At 37.3% G+C, this 17636-nt stretch overlaps 1 protein-coding gene across 3 annotated transcripts in view; it reads left to right on the forward strand.

The window, feature by feature from the left end:
• Nucleotides 1–17636, forward strand: part of TAFA1 (TAFA chemokine like family member 1) — a 514072-nt gene that overhangs the window by 164286 nt on the left and 332150 nt on the right. The gene's annotated exons all lie outside the window — the stretch shown is intronic.

Genomic DNA, 17636 nt, shown 5'->3' on the forward strand with positions numbered 1-17636 from the left:
ATTAGTAGACTAAAGGAAATGTCACATGATCATCTCAGTAGATGCACAAAAGTCTGTACCCTTTCTAAAACCAATCAGCAAACTAGGAACATAAAGCATCTTTCTAAACCTAATAAAGTATGTTTGTGAAAATTCCATAGCTAATAGCACACTTAATGGTCAAAGACTGAATGATTCCTTCTCTAAGATCAGGAATTAGAGAAGGCTGACTATTCACACCACTTCTATTCAACAATTGTTATGGAGGTTCTAGCCAGGGAAAGAAATTACAGAAGGAAAGGAAATACATGTATCCAGATAGGGCAGGAAGAAGAAAGACTATCCCTATTTGCTGATGCCATGATCTTGATATAGAAAATGCTATGGAATACACTAAAAATCTATGAGAACTAACAAAATATCATTAGAACTAATAAGTGTGTTTGACAAAATTCCAGAATACAAGGTCAACATAAAGAAATCTAAAAAAAAAGTCTATTGTATTTTTATATGCTAGCAATGAAGTCTCAATATTAGGAAAGCAACTAAATTTTCTTTAGCATCAAAAACAATACATTACTTATGAATAAATTTAAAAGAAGTGCAAGACTAGTACAGTAAAAATTATAGAACATTGTTGAAAAAGTTAAATGTCAAAGTTAATTTAAAAGATCATATGGTCATGATTGAGTTAATTTAAAGCCAAAAATACTTTCCAAATTGATCTACAGAGTCATTGTAATCCATCAAAATTCCAGCTACATTTTTTACATTTTGAAAAGCTGATCCTAAAATTCATATGGATATGCAAAGAACCTAGAATAGCCAAAAGAGGATCATGTGTTTCTAGCAAGAGGGTGGAAATTATTATATATATAACAGATAAAATTTTCATCCTTATGCTATATATATTATATATATCCCGTTGTGTGTGTGTGTGTGTGTGTGTGTGTGTGTGTGTGGTGTGTGCGCAATACCAATGAGGATCCAGAAATAACTTACATTACAGTTAATTGATTTTGACAGTTGTGCCAACCCAGTTTGGGGTGAGGGGGAATGACTGTCTATCCAACATCCGGATAGCTTCATGCAGCAGAATGACGTTAGAGCCCTACCTCACACTATATAAAAAAATAATTTATAATGGATTACAGATCTAAATATATTAGCTAAAACTATAAAACAGAAAAGAAAATGGGAGTAAATTTTTGTGATCTCGTATCAAGCAATAGTTTAGTAGATATGACACAAAAAACAGAAGCAATGAAAGAAGAAAAGTTGAATTTGATTTTATCAATGTTACTTATTATTATCAATAAATGTGTGTGTTTCAAGGGACACCATCAAGAAATCAAAATACAAATCCAGAGTGGATGAATGTATTTTCAAATTGCATACTTGATAAATGTCCAGTGTCTAGAATATATTAAAAAACTCTTTAACTCAACAGTAAAAAGAAACTTTAAAATGGGCAAAGGGTTTGAATAAACATTTCACCGAAGAAGGCTTACAAATGGACAATAAGCACATAAAATGATGTTCAAAATAATTGGGAATGCAGGAAAGGGAAATGACTATAATGAAACACCTTTTCAGCCCCATTAGGATGAATAAAATAAAAAGAATGACAAAAATAATGGGGAGCCTGGGTGTCTTAGAGGATTAAATGTTGGATTCTTGGTTTTGCTCAGGTCATGATCTCAGGGTCATGGGATCTAGCCCCTCTTCAGCCTCTGCCCTCAGCATTGAGTCTGCTTGTCCCTCTCCCTCTGCTCTTCCCCCTGTTCTGTCTCTCAAATAAATAAAATCCTTGAAAAAGTGAGAGAAATAAGAATTGGAAATGATTTTGAGAAACAGGAATCCTTAAACACCTATACATTGCTGGTTGAATTGTAAAACGGTGCACTTGGTACAATAGTTCAGCAATTCCTTGGGAAAAAATACTGTTATTGAAGTATTATTGACATACAATATCCATTAGTTTCAGGTGTACATCAAAATAATTTGATTTTTTTATACATTATGGAGTGATCAGCATAATAACTCTAGTTACCATCTGTCCCCAAAGTTATGATAGTATTACTGACCATATTTCTATATTCATTAACATTTTTGTGACTTACTCATTTTATAACTCTAAGTTTGTGCCTCTTGATTCTCTTCACCTACTTTGCCCACCTCCCCAGCCCCTCTCCACTCTGATCACTAAGTTTGTATGTTATACCTTGGAGTCTGTTTCTCTATTGTTTATTTTTGTTTTTAGATTCCACATGTAACTGAGATCATATGGTATTATTTTTTTCTGACTTATTTCCCTTAGGATAATACTCTCAAGGTTCATCCATGTTGTTGCGTATAGCAAGATTGAATTTTTTGTGGCTGAGTAATATTCCCTTGTATATATATGTATACCACATCTTCTTTATCCATTCATGTATTGAGGGACATTTAGGTTGTTTCCATATTTTGGCTATTATAAATAACGCTATAATGAACACAGGGGTGCATATATCTCTTTAGCATTTTTGTTTTCTTTGGATAGAAAAACCACAACTGGAATTGCCAAATCATATTATAGTTGTATTTTTAACTTTTTCAAGAACCTCTCTATTTTTTCTCATAATGCCTACACCAATTTGCATTCCTCCCGACAGCAGATGAGAATCCCTTTTCTCTACATTGTCACCAACACATTATTTTTTGCCTTTTTGATAATAGACCACCTGATGGGTATCAGCTAATACCACATTGTAGCTATGATTTGTCCTTCCTTGATGATTAGTGATGGTGTGTTCTTAATACATGTCTTGGCCAGGTGGATGTCTTTGGAAAGATGTTTATTCAAGTCCTCTATCACATTTTAATCAGGTTGTTTGTGTTTTGTTATTAAGTTGTGTAACTTCTTTATGTATTTTGGACATTAACCTCTTATTACCTGAATTACCAGAATACCTTCTGTATTCCTCGCCTCTCCAACAAAATTACATTGTACCTGAAGATAGACTATAAACTGTCTGAGATGCCACAAACTTTGAATGCATACAATTCCTATTAGGCTATGTGTTGCTGTGCTATTTGATTTATTCATGTATAATTAACACGCAGGGTTAAATTAGTTTCAGGTGTATAATGTAATAATTCAACGATTCTCCACATTTCTCACTGCTCATCAATATAAGTCAAAATGCCATACCTTAAAAGGCCACAGTCTTGGTCTCCTTTATGTGCTTCCCTCATTCTGCCACCCACTTCTCCTCTGGCAACCACCATTCTCCATGTTTAAAAGACTGTTTTTTGGTCTCTTTGTTTGTTTGTTCATTATTTTCTTAAATTCCACATGAGTGGAATCCTATGGTGTTTGTCTTCTCTGACTGACTGACTTCATTTAGCATTATATACTCTCTAGGTCTATTCCATTCTTTTTTATGGCTAATAATAGGTGTGTGTGTGGGGGGGGTTATCCTTTCATCTATTGATAGACACGGAATTGCTTCTATGTCTCAGCTATTATAAATAATGCTACAATAAACATAGGGGTGTATGTATCTTATTAAATTCCTGTTTTTGTTTTCTTTAGGTAAATATCATATACAGCAATTACTGGTTTATATGGAAATTCTATTTTTAATTTTTTAGCAACCTCCATACTGTTTTCCACAGTGGCTGCACCAGGTTGAATTCCCACCATCAGTGTAAGAGGGTTTCTTTTTCTTCACATCCTTGCCAACAACTGTTGTTTCGTGTTTTTTTATGTTAGCCATTCTAACGCTTAATGTGATATCGTAGTGTTAATTTGCATTTCCCTGATGATAAGTGATGATGAGCATCTTTTCAGTGTCTTTTGGCCATCTGTGTGTCTTCTTTGGAAAAATATTACTCAGGTTCTCTGCCCATTTTTAATCAGATTATTTATTTTTTTGGTGTTGAGTTCTTTTTTTCATATATTTTGAATATCAGCCTTTAATAGGATGTATCATTTACAAATATCTTCTCCCATTCAGTAGGTTGCCTTTTTGGCTTTTTTTTGTGTGTGTGTGTGGTTTTCTTCACTGTGTAAGATCTTTGTATTTCAATGTAGTCCTAACAGTTTAATTTTGCTTTTGTTTCTCTTGCTAAAGGAGACATACCTTAAAAAAAAAAAAAAAAAAAAATTTCTATGGCTAATGTCACAGAGATCACTACCTATGTTTTCTTCTAGGTATTAAATTATTTCAGGTATCACATTTAATCCATTTTGAGTTTATTTTTGGTGTATGGTATAAGAAAGTGGTCCAGTGTCATTTTTTGGGGGGATGTAACAACACAGTTTTCTGAACACTATTTATTAAAGAGATTGTCTTTTTCCTATTCTGTATCTTTCCTTCTTAACTGACTATAAGAATGTGGGTTCTTTTCTGGACTCTCTATTCTGTTCCATTGATGTATATGTCCATTTTTGTATTAGTATCATACTGTTTTGATTAATACAGTTTTGTAGTATGTCTTGAAATCTGATATTGTGATACCTCTGGCTTTGTTCTTCTTAAGATTACTTTGATTGTGAAATTTTGTGGTTTCATAGAAATTTTAGGATTATTTGTTCTATTCTGTGAAAAATGTTGGTGTTAGGAAAGAGATATTGCATTAAATATGTAGATTATTTTTATTAGCATGGATATTTTAACAATTTCAGTTCTTCCAAACTGAGCATGGAGTATTTTTCCATTTGTTTGTATCATCTTCAATTTCTTTCAATGTCTTATAGATCTGAGAATACAGATCTTTCACCTCCTTGACTAAGTTTATTCCTGGCATGTTACTATTTTGGGTCCAATTGTAAATGGGATTGTTTCCTAATTTTTCTTTTGCTACTTAATTATTGCTGCATGGAAATGCAAAGGATTTCTGTATATTTACTTTGTATCCTTTGATTTCACTGAATTCATTTATCAGTTATAATAGTTTTTTGGCAGTCTTCAAAGTTTTTTTTTTTTTTTTGACTATTCTTTTTTAAAATATTTTATTTTTTTATTTGACAGACAGAGATTGCAAGTAGGCAGAGAGGCAGGCAGAAAGAGGGAGATATGCTGGCTCCCTGCCGAACAGAAGACCGGGTGAGGGGCTCAATCCCAGGACACTGAGACCATGACCTGAGCTAAAGGCAGAGGCTTAACCCACTGAGCCACCCAGGCACCCCACTTTTTTTTTTTAAGTAAACTCTACTCCCAACATAGGACTCAAATTCACAACCCCAAGATCAAGAGTTTCTACATGCCCTAATGACTGAGTCAGCCATGTGCCCCAAAGGTTGTTGTTTGTTTGTTTGTTTTTAATATATAGTGTCATGTCATCTGTAAATAGTGGAAGTTTTACTTCTTCTTTATCAATTTTTATGTCTTTTATTTCTTGTGTGATTGCTCTGGCTAGAACTTCTAGTACTATGTTGAATAAAAGCAGTGAGAGTGGACATCCTTGTCTTGTACCTGATATTAGAGGAAAAGCTCTGATTTTTGCCATTAAATATTGATTTAGCTGTGGGTTTTTCATCTTTAACCTGTATTATGTTGAGGTATGCTCTCTCTAGCCCTATTTTGTTGGGAGTTTTTATCGTGAATGGATGTACTTAGTCAAATTCATTTTTCTAAATCTCCTGAAATGATCATATAGCTTTTATCCTTTTCTTGTTAATGTGATGCATCACATTGATAGAGTTGTCAATATCGAACCACCCTTCTATTCCTGGAATAAATCTTGCTTGACTGTGGTAAATGATATTTTACAATATTGTTGGATTTGTCTTGCTAATATTTTGTTGAGGATATTTACATCTATGTTCATCAGAGATATTGACCTATAGTTCTCTTTTTCACAGTGTCTTTTTCTGGGTTTTGATATCAGGGTAATGCTGGCCTTGTAGAAAGACTGAAAGCTTTCCCTCCTTTTTTATTATTTGGAATAGTCGAAGAATAGGTATTAGCTCTTCTTGAAATGTTTGGTAGACTTCACCTAGCAAGCCATCTAGTCCTGGAGTTTTGGTGATTGGGAGTTATTTTGTTACCAATTCAATGTCATTGCTAGGAATCAGTCCGTTCAAATTTTCTGTTTCTTCCTCATTTAGTTTGGTAAGGTTGTATGTTTCCAGGAATTTATTCATTTCTTTTAGGTTATCTAATTCATTAGAATATAATTTTTTATAATCTTATAATCCTTTGTATGTAATTTCTGTGGTTTTGGTTATTATGTCCCCTCCTTCACTTCTGATTTTGAATTCTTTATCTACTTTTATGATGAGTTTGGCTAAAGCCTTATAAGTTTTGTTAATCTTTCAAAGAACCAGCCCTTGGTTTCATTGATCTGTTATTTTTTTACTCTCTATTCCATTTCTTGGTGCCATAAACTTTACTTACTTCTGGTTTAGGCTTTGTTCTTCTCTTTCTAGCTTCTTTGCATATAAGTTTAGGGGGTTTTTTTGAGATTTTTCTTCTTGAGGTAGGTCTGTTTTGCTATAATCTTGCCTTTTAGAACTGCTTTTGTTGCATTCCCAAGATTTTGGACTGTTGTGTTTTCATTTGCATTTGTTTCCATGATTTCTTAATTGATCAGTCCATCATTTAGTAGCATGTTACTTGGCTCCCATGTATTTGTGTTCTTTCCAGATTTTTTTCTGGTGATTGAATTTCTAGTTTGATAATGTTGTAGTCAGAAACAATATGTGATATGATTTCTTTCTGGATTTATCAAGACTTGTTTTGTATCCTAATATGTGATCTATTCTAGAGAATGTTCTATGTACACTTGAAAAGAATGTGTATTTTGCTGTTTTAATATGGAATATTCTGAATATATCTGTTAGGTCCATCTGCTCCAAAGTGTCATTCAAAAACCACTGTTTCCTTGTTCATTTTCTGTCTGGATGATTTATCCATGGATGTAAGTAGAGTGTGTTAAGTCCCCTACTATTATTGTATTACTGTCAGTTTCTTCCTTTATGTCTCTTAATAGTTGGCTCATGTATGAGGTGCTCCAGTTTTGGGTGCATGAATATCTGTGGTTGTTGCATCCTCTTATTGGTTTGTTGTCTTTTTCATTGGGTCGTGTCTTACTTTGTTTCTTGCTACAGTCTTTGCTTTAAAGTCTCTTTTGTCTGATTAAAGTATTGCTACACCCCCTTTCTTTTTCCTTCCATTTGCATGATAAATGTTTTTCTATTGCTTCACCTTCAAGCTGTGTGTGTCCTTAGCTCTGATGTGAGGCCCTTGTAAGCAGCATGTAGATGGGCCTTGCTTTTTTATCCATTCAGCAATCCTATGTGTTTTGATTGGAGCATTTAGTCCATTTACATTAAAAGTAATGACTGGTAGGTGTGTACTTATTGCCATTTTGTTATTTGTTTATGGTTGTTTTTATAGTTAAACTTTGTTCCTTTCTTCTCTTGCTCTCTTCCCTCATGGTTTGTTTTCTTTAGTGATATGCTTGGATTCCTTTCTCTTTATTTTTTGCCTATTTGTTGTAGGTTTTTGATTTATGGTTATCATTAGATTTCATGTATAATGTCTTATGCATATAGCAGTCTATATTAAGTTGATGTGACTTAAGTTTGAGCCCTATGTAAAAGTAGTACATTCTTACTCCCCCCTTCCCCACATTTTATATGTAAGATATCATATTTTACAATCTTTTATTTTGTGAATCCCTTGACTGATTTTTATAGATATAATTGATTTTACTGCTTTTGTGCTTTAACCTCTGTACTGATTAACCTAACACTTTTATTGTGTTCATATGTAAGTGTAATTTTTTTTTCTTTTCCTTTTTTTCTAAAGATTTATTTATTATTTTTAGAGAGAGACGGAGCAAGCAGGGGGAAGGGACAGAGGGAGAGAGAGAGAGACAAACTCTGTGCTGAGCCCAGAACCTGATGCAGGGCTCCATCTCACAACCTTGAGATCATTACTATGAGATCACTACCTGAGCCGAAACCAAGTGTCAGAGACTGACAGTACCACCCAAGTGCAACCTTTTTTTTTTTTTTTTAATTCTTCCTTTCCTAATGTTCTTAGTCTGACAGATGGTGTTTTTTCTTCATGGAAAGAATTTTCTTGAACATTTCTTATAAGGCTGGTTTAATGGTGATGAACTCCTTTAACTTCTGTTTTTCTGGAAAACTTTTGAAAAACTTTTCATCTCTACTTCTATTCTGAATAATAGCCTTGCTAGGTAGAATATGCTTGGTTGCAGGGTTTTGTGGGTTTTTTGGTTATTGTTGTTGTTGTTGTCTGTTTGTTTGTTTTCTTTTTTCTTTTCCTTTCAGCACTTTGAATATATTATTCCACTCTCTTCTGGCCTGCAAAGTTGTTGCTAAAAAATCATCTGAGAGCCTTATGGGCTCTCCCTTGTTTCCTTTTCTCTCGCTGGTTTTAAAATTCTCTATCACTACTTTTTGCCATTGTAATTACTCCATGCCTTGGTGTGGACCTCCTTGCATTGATTTTGCTGGGAGATCTCTGGGCCTCCTAAATTTGGATATCCATTTCCTTCCTTGGGTTAGAGAAGTTTTCAATTATTATTCCTTCAAATTAATATTTTGCCCCCCTTTTCTCTATTCTTCTGCAATCACTATAATGTGTTATTATGTTTGATGTTGCTGAAGTCCCTTAACCTGTTCCCACTTTTTACTTTTTTGTCTTTTTAATATTTAGTTAGGTTGCTTTCCATTATTCTGTTATCCAGCTTGCTGATTTGTTTTTGTGCCTCTTCTAATTGACTGTTGATTCCCCTAGTTTATTTTTAATTTTGGTTATTGAGTTCCTCATTTCTGATTCATTCTTTTTTATATTTTCTATCACTTTGTGGAAGGTCTGAGATCCTCCACTCTTTCCTCAAGTCTAGGAGATATCTAGGACCATTGATTTGAGGTCTTTATGAGGTATATCACTCATCTCAATTTCATTAGTTTTTTTGCTGTGGTTTTGTCCTGTTCTTTTATTTTGGACATATTCCTCTATCTCGTCATATTGTCTTTCTCTCTGTGTTTTTCTGTATTCGGAAAGTAATTGTTGTCTACTGATATTAAAACTCATGGCCTTATGAAGAAGAGGTCCTGTGGTGCCTGTAGCACAGTGTCCCCTATTTAGGAGAAACAGGCACTTCAGGGATGTCTCCTTTACGGGTTGCATGTGCCCTGCTCTTCTGACTGAGCCACAGTTGCCTTTAGTCTTGTTGGATGCAGTGGCCCCTTTGACTTTTCTGGGCTGGGTTTTGTTTCTCTGTTGTTAAAGGCCACCCTGGGGCCATCAAGGACTGATAGTTGGGTAGTGTCAGTAATCAGACCAGATGCCTTCTCTTAGCCCACTTCCTCATGTTTTATTGCACTGAACTGTTCCCTGAGAGACTTTGTTTGTGGGTGGGGCCCAGAGAGAAACTAGATGTCTGCCTCCAGTCTGCCTGCTAGGGCTACAGTCACACTCACCACTAGGGTACTTTTCCTGCCTTGTCCCCAGAGAGGCTTTTGTTGGTGGGCATGGAGAGCAGTCAGGCCAGATGCCTACCAGAGCGGCAAATGCACCGATTGGCAGGCACTCTCTCTGTAGTACCAGTTATAATTTTCAGCTGCTGGGATTCTAAGTGCGGTGGTATGTGTGGGTATATTACCTTCTTTTCATGGCAGGAGTCACTGTGGAGTGGTAGCAATCCCTGCTGGGGCTACTTGCAGGATGAGACTAGGCAGGAGCATTTGCAGGGATTCCTGCTGAACAGGATGGATTGGATAGGGCAGTCCACAAGAGAATACAAGGGCAGGGCATGTGGTAATAGCAAGTGAGGTGGTGAGTGTTCTCACTGGTTCCTGCAGGTGTCTGCGTATCTAGTCTAGGAAGCTGGGGAGAGAAATGCTGCCCTCAAGCTCTTTTGGTCTTGGAGAAGTCTCGTAAAGATCCCTGCTCTGCCAGAATATATTCTAAGATGAGTAGATAAATCTCCTTCTGTGAAAGTGTCTCCTTCAGACACTTTTCAAACTATTTCTATGCTATATATCTGTGGGCTTGTTACATATGTTTAAGATGGGGACTCCATTTCTTGATGCCCTTCAGCTCTCCAAGAGCCACCCCACAAATCTTTAAAGTACTTGGAGTTAAGCCTCACGGGCTATAAAAACTCATGAAGCCCCACTGGTTTTCCATCCTAAATGTTATGGGAACTAATCTTTCCAGTCCAAGCCCCTTGTGTCTGGGGTGTTGGGGAATCTGTTCCCCTCCCTTCTCTGTACATATGGTGTCTCTTCCATTCGTCATTAGTTTTCCTAGGAATTTGATGCCCAGCTTCATCTCTGCCTTTTCTACTCTCTTTTTTAAATTCTTTTTTTTTTTAATGTTAAGTTAGCCAGCATATAATACATCACAAGTTTTTGTTGTAGTATTCAACAGTTCATTAGTTGCGTGTAACACCCAGTGATCTTCCCAACATGTGTCGTTCTTAATACCTGTCACCCAGTTACCCCATCCTCTCAAACCCCTCCTTTCTGTAGCCCTCAATTTGGTTCCCAGAGTTTCTCATGGTTTGCCTCCCTCTCTGATTTCCTCCCATTCAGATTTCCCTCCCTTCCCCTGTGTTCCTCTGCTCTATTCCAGTTCTCAGGATGTAGAAAGAAAGAAGACACTGTCAAGAAACCTAACCTCTGAAATTGTAACCAAGACTTTCTACTCTTTTTGACATGATTTCCTTTCTAGGATAAGCAGAGGAAAGTCTCTTCTATAATCCTGGGGTTTATTTTATGAGTTGGTTGCACTGATGTGGCTATTTTCTAGGTATATCAATGGGACAAGGTTAGCATAGGATCTCCTACTCTACTATCTTCCCCATCCCTCTGTGTTGCTGTATTATTAATATTTCATCTGATATCATGTCAAATTTGTGAATCACATAAGCCATTCAAGAGCCCCTTTGTAAAAGATTTGAGTGGTAGTTCACACATAGAAATATGTGTTTTCTCAAGTTGGAGATATAATTCATCTAATAAGTATGACAGAATGTATATTCATTTCTATAAGGCACTTGAATGGCCTCTTCACTTTCCTGTGTCAATTGATATTTGAATTTCCCAGTACAATGAAATATTCATATTTTGAGTAAATCTTATAAGTTTAATAGCGGTCTTATGTGTCTCTTGTTTTGTTTTGTTTTTAGAGTAGAAATTGGAATCTGTAGTCACAGAAGGTAGCCTAACATCTTCTATGTGATGTATTTTTTTTTAATTTTTTAAAAAGATTTTATTTATTTATTTGATAGAGACACAGCGAGAAAGGAAATGCAAGCAGGTGGAGTGGGAATGGGAGAAGCAGGCTTCCCGCTGAGCAGAGAGCCCGATGTGGGGCTCGATCCCAGGACCCTGGGATCATGACCTGAGCCAAAGGCAGACGCTTAATGACTGAGCCACCCCAGGCGCCCCTGTGATGCTTTTTTAAATGGAGTTTTAAGATTATTGTTTTTGAGCCAACTCTCCTCCCAAGATTTTCCTTAAAGGTGAGTAGTATCCTCATATTGCAAAAGAGCATCACTGGTCATCCTAAAATAGCAAGTTTGTAACAAAGAGAACCAGGAAAAAATAGTCTATTATGAGTTTCCTTGTTTTATTTTCAGCTTGCCTTGAAGGGTCCATGTATTTAGGTAGGGGGTATATTTTGAAGTCCTCAAACACTGAAGAAACTTGCAGGATTCAAGTCTCCTTTTCCTAAGAGGATACGTTTAAAGAATGGGAGATGTTGGGGTGTGTAGGTGGTTCGGTCCATGAAGCATCTGCCTTTGGCTCGGGTTATGATCCCAGGATCCTGGGATAGAGTTCGATATTGGGCTTCTTGCTCAATGGAGAGCCTGCTTCTCCCTCTGCCTGCTGCTCCCCCTGCTTGTACTCTCTCTCTCTTTCTCTCTGACAAATACATAAATAGAATCTTTTTTAAAAAATGGGAGATGTAAATCTACAAATGTTGGTTTTCATGCTGCTTTGTGTCTTCTTAGCATTAACTTTACCTCTGAGTACTCTTTCCCTAAATTAGCCATCTAGTGTGTCATATTGGTCATTTGCCTTTCTTCGTAGTATTTTTAAGCTACTACCTTCAGTTCCAAAGTCCTTGATTTTTTCAGAAGCTTTTTGTTTTTTGTTTTTAAAACAGTGCTAGAATGAATAGCTAAAAAATGTTTAGATAACAAGTTACAGGATTTTTAATTTTTTAAAAATCATATCTCCAACTTGTAAGAAAACACATATTTCTGGGTGTGAATCTGCTACCCAACATATTTTCAGAGTGATTTTTGAATGCTATAAAAACAGTAGAGTGGTAACCCAAATTTCTTTTAGAAATTCTATTCCGAATAAATAGAGATATGGACCAGCAGCTTGTGAAAAAGGCATAATCCAAGGCCCCACTCCAGATATACCAAATCAAAATCTGAATTTTAACTGGATTGTACTTCATAAGCACATTACATTTTGAGAACACTGGTTTTCACAGAACTGAAAAATGGTGGCTGGTACTTCAGTTTAAAAGTCAAATTATTATCAAACATGACAATAGAGGAAATACATAACACACACATAAATATAGTTTATAGGTAATTTTTCTCCTTTTTAATCTTGATAAATTTTTAAATTGGGAAGATTTATATTATTTCAAGTCTCTTCTGTAATGGCAAATGCTATTGTTATTGTGATTTCATACACATTAAAATTTTCATAATTCATATTTGCACTAAAACCTACACACACATATATACTTAATAACCCATTCTAAAAATAACTGACTAAACCCTGACCAGTATGTTTGTACATTTAGACAATGCTCCTTCTGGGAATCCCAGGCCACATAAAATAGCAAAGAGTTCATTAGAACGATGTCACCAGCATAGCGATAATTAAGGCTGTATCAGCAATTTAGGGGTTTATAACTCTGCTGTAAAGTTGTGCTCTGGGATGAAAGTCAGCACAAAAGCTCAACCTGGGAGTAGATTGTTTGCGGGAGCTGGGAGGAATGTGGGGGGGGGGGAATTGATTTCATTGTTTGTGATTCACGATACCGCTCATCTGACTCTTGGTGGCATTTGAATTAAGCTGTTTCATGGACTGGTGATCATGGAGAACTGGTGTTTTCACGGATGCCTTCATAGACTTTCCTCCAACTGTAACGATTACAGTAACTCAGATGGTGTCACTGTTTATATTTCATAAATGGGGACAAATATGCATAGGAAAGCTATTAAGAGGGAATAGGAGTAATTCTAATTAGGCAGGAATGGTACCATACTTCATCGAAGGAGGAAGCCGTGAATTCCTAGGTGCCTGTGTATTTCTGCCAGGGAGACACCAAGCCATGCTCCTTTGAACTGCTTTGGGGCACTTAATTGGTAAATCAATGTTGATGCTCGAAAAAGTTTAGCCCTAGCTCTTTAGAAAACTGATACTCACATTTGACTTCTTTTAGAGGGAGCTACAGAGCGAGTGGCTGGAGGGACAGCTCCCTACGTGAAGCAACCCTGGGGCTCCAGGCTTTTCCACCTCCTTCACTGTGTCACTTTGCTCTTTGGGAGAGAAACTTGCCATCCCGAGACTTCTAGCTGTAGTAATCAAGAATATGATAGGAGCGAACTCCTATCACAGTCAATTTGTGATTAGATCCATTGTCATCTTGGGCACACGTTTAAATGTGGTTTTAGGCAGTTATCTAAAATGTAGTCCCCATATAAATAATTAGGAACTCCCGATTCTCAGCAAGGGATTTAATATTAATGGTGTGTGTAACAGTTACAAGCTGGAACTCCTGAGTAAGACAGAACTGGTTCAGATCCTGTTACTGCTCCCTTTACTGTCTGTCTGGGCTTGGGGCGAATAACTTCATACTTATGAGCTTCTGTTTCTCTTTCTATAATGTGATGGTGATTATAGTAGCTACTTCAGAGGATTGTTAGAAAATTTAAAAAGATAATCCTTCAGGGTCGCCTGGGTGGCTCAGTGGGTTAAGCCTCTGCCTTCAGCTCAGGGCATGATCTCAGGGTCTTGGGATCGAGTACCACATCCAGCTCTCTGTTCAGCGGGGAGCCTGCTTCCTCCTCTCTCTCTGCCTGCCTCTCTGCCTGCTTGTGATCTCTCTCTCTGTCAAATAAATGAAAATCTTAAAAAAAAAAAAGATAATCCTGCAAAGGACAGGGTCTGGTGCATGGGGGCTATTACTGAGTTAAGTAACGTAGTGGCCTAAACAAAAAGGCTTTCCAATGTGTCATTTATTTATTGATTCATTTACTCATATTCTTCGTATTTATTAATTGTTTTCATGCACCAAACACTCTGATTAGGTGCTGGATGTAGTGGTGAAAAGGGTAACTAGAGTCCCTTTCTCACTGAGTTGCTAATCTGGTGGAAAGGTCTCAATCAGATAAATAACCACGAATTATAACAGGTGTTAGAAAAGAAGCAACCAAAAGTTTAAGATGGAGGGGCGCCTGGGTGTCTCAGTGGGTGAAAGCCTCTGCCTTTGGCTCAGGTCATGATCTCAGGGTCCTGGGACTGAGCCCCACATTGGGCTCTCTGCTCAGCAGGGATCCTGTCCCCGCCCCCCGCTTTCTCTGCCTGCCTCTCTGCCTACTTGTGATCTCTGTCTGTTGAATAAATAAATAAAATCTTAAAAAAAAAGTTTAAGATGGAAAGTAACAGTGGGGAGAGGGGCACAATAATTAATTCAGAGTTTCTAGAGAAGGTTCCAGCAAACAGTGTCTATAAAGCTAATAACTGAAGGGCAAAAGAGTGTTTGGAAGATGAGCTCAGGGAAAAACATTCCTGTTAAAGAATCAGCAGCTGTGTACGCCTTGAGATAGAAAAGGCTTGGTCTGTACAAGGATCTGAAAGAAGGCCTGTGGCTAGGCCGTAAGGAAGAGGAGGTGGAATGATTAAGATTAGCTTGGAGAAGAAAGTAAGGGCTAGGTAGCACTGAGCTTTGTAACCCAGGTGAGAAGTTGAGATTGAGTTTCAATACAGACAGAAGCTCGAGAAGAGATGATGTGTGAGGCTGAGAGTTAAGAAAGAGCTTCAAGCTGCCCCATGGAGAATGGCTTAAAGAAAATCAACAGTGTCTCCCTAAGCTCCCTCCTTACTGATCAAAAGGAAAATTTCCAATCTTCCTTATCTGGGGCTAGTTTCTCGCTGGTGAACTCTGGAATGTTGATGTTTTCATTTTCCATGCAGCAGGGACTGGGGGAGATGGTGCGCAGAAGGCACTTACTTGGTAAGTAAAAGCAGCTTTTTATAGCAGAACCACTCAAGATTGCATTTACTGTTGTTTTGAAAATCACCTCATCATTCATAATTTCATTAGGTCATAACTTACTTCCAGGAAAACTATATTTTACATCTCCCTACCTTCTTTGCACAAAAACACCACTTCGGGTATTTTTAAAATTTAAAATTCAAGAACATGTGCCAGATCAGCATATTTCTCTGATTTTCTCCTCTCTAGGTGGAAAATATTTTTAGGCATGTCACAACAGAGAACTACTAAATGACCTTCAGAACTTAATTTGAGTGCAAAAGCATCACAGAGTGAATGTGGGAGTCTCATTAGGATTTTTGTTTTGTACCATGTTTTTTACTGCTTATCTGGTTCATCTTTCCTTTTTGCTCATTTTACTTTGGCATGTATTTCTAAAGAAACTGAAGTTGTAAAAATTGAATTGAGGGTTTTCTTTTTTTGCACTCCATGTGTTGATGAATTATTAAATAATAATATAATAACAAGCACTTATCTAGTGCTCTATTCAAGGACTTCTTATTTGCAAGTCTGCCCCCAGAGGACACTGAAAATGTTTCCTCTGTAAAGTTTCCCAAGTAGCATTAACTAATCTGTCTCTTCTTCTTCTTCTTCTTCTTCTTTTTTTAAGATTATTTATTTATTTATTTGACAGAGATCACAAGTAGGCAGAGGCAGGCAGAGAGAGAGAGGAGGAGGAATCCGGCTCCCTGCTGAGCAGAGAGCCTGATCATGACCTGAGGCTTTAACCCACTGAGCCACCCAGGTGCCCCTAATCTGTCCCACCAAAAATGCTGGGGTTTTTCATTTATTAGTTATCAACTAAGTGAGTTGGAGGATGCACATCTGTGAAGTAGAAAGTTGTTTCTCTTGATTTGGGTTTGAAGTCTAGTAAGGCAACTTTGCTCAAATGCATGCTCTTTAAATGTGGAAGGACAGCCTTCTGCATGTTCTTCATCGGCCTCACCCATTCATTAGTATGTTTATGTGAATGCAAGTAAATAATCAACCATGGACAAACACTGTAGGCAAGTCAGCCAGTGCTCATCAAATTCTGGCACCTGATTAAGGTTTGTCCCTGCCTAGAACTGAGAACATAGAATATTTTAATTATGAGACTCCTATTGAGCAAGGCAAATCGTAAGCAGAAATGGCAGAGGAGCTTGTAGTAAATAAAAGATGAAAGATACCAAATGAAAACCTATAAGGAAGTGTTGTTTGGCCAACCTGTGTTGTCCCAGTATTTGAAATGTAGATGATTTTAGAGAGAAACTAGGATTCACATTATCCCTTGAAAAATCAGTCATTTGGCAAAAGTGGGTCCTCATTCCTGCCTGCTTGGCCCAAATCAGCAGGAACTAAGTAGTGTTTGCCCTTGCAAAGAGGAAGCACATGCACCCTGGTTTGCAAGGGTTCCTGCCTCTTATTATTTCCTTCTTTTTAAAAATTTTTTTTTATTTTTATTTCTTTTTAGTGTTCCAGAATTCATTGTTTATGCACCACACCCAGTGCTCCATTCATTATTTCTTTTAGCATCTCACATACTTCAGTTTTTTACTGAAAGTAAAGAGCTTCAAGCTGCCCCATGGAGAATATTTTGCTATATCCCTGTGGCCTTTTAAGTGCACGATTGTTAGACCACTAACATCAGTTGTTAGACCACAACTGATAGGCAGCTTCTACATGACCCCGCAACCATTGCCTGCCCTTAGTTGTCATGCCCTTGTGTGATCTGCTCCTTTGGTGCGTGGACTGGGGCTAGTGACCATCTTCTGAAAAAACAAAATTCAACAAAAGTAATGGGATCTTCTGAGATTCGGTTTTCAAGGATGTGACATCCATCTTGCTGGAATTCTCTATCTTGCCTTCTTAGAGGACATGCTTCCATGAAGCAAGCTGCCATGGTGACAATGCACACTAGGTAAGGAAGCAAGGATGACCTGGGGTGAAGGGCTAGTCCAGAATTAATGCCCTCAGTCCGACACCCCATAAGGAACCGAATCCTGACAATAACCACACAAGTGAGTATGGAGGCAGATCCTTCACTGGTTGAGCCTTCAGCTAATACCATCCTCCTGGCTGATCCCTTGGCTGTAGCTCAAGAGACCCTGAAGCAGCAGACCAGATAAGCTGTACCCAGATTCCTGACCTAAAGAAACTGTGTTGTGTTAAGCTGCTAATATCAGAATAATGGGCTAAGCAGCAATAGAAAAATAAAATATCTTATTCCTTCAGAGAAAGATGGTGCTTTGAGTAGCCTATATAAGAAACTTTCCTTGGGTTTAGAGAAATCAAAGCAGTGAATTTTTCTATTCCCATGCTGTAATTTTAGCATGATGACTGACGTTGGAGGTAGTCAGTTGCTATGAAACAAAATGTTGCCAATGGTGAGTT

This window comes from Mustela lutreola, chromosome 2 (assembly GCF_030435805.1).
Source record: "Mustela lutreola isolate mMusLut2 chromosome 2, mMusLut2.pri, whole genome shotgun sequence".
NCBI classification, from domain to species: domain Eukaryota; kingdom Metazoa; phylum Chordata; class Mammalia; order Carnivora; family Mustelidae; genus Mustela; species Mustela lutreola.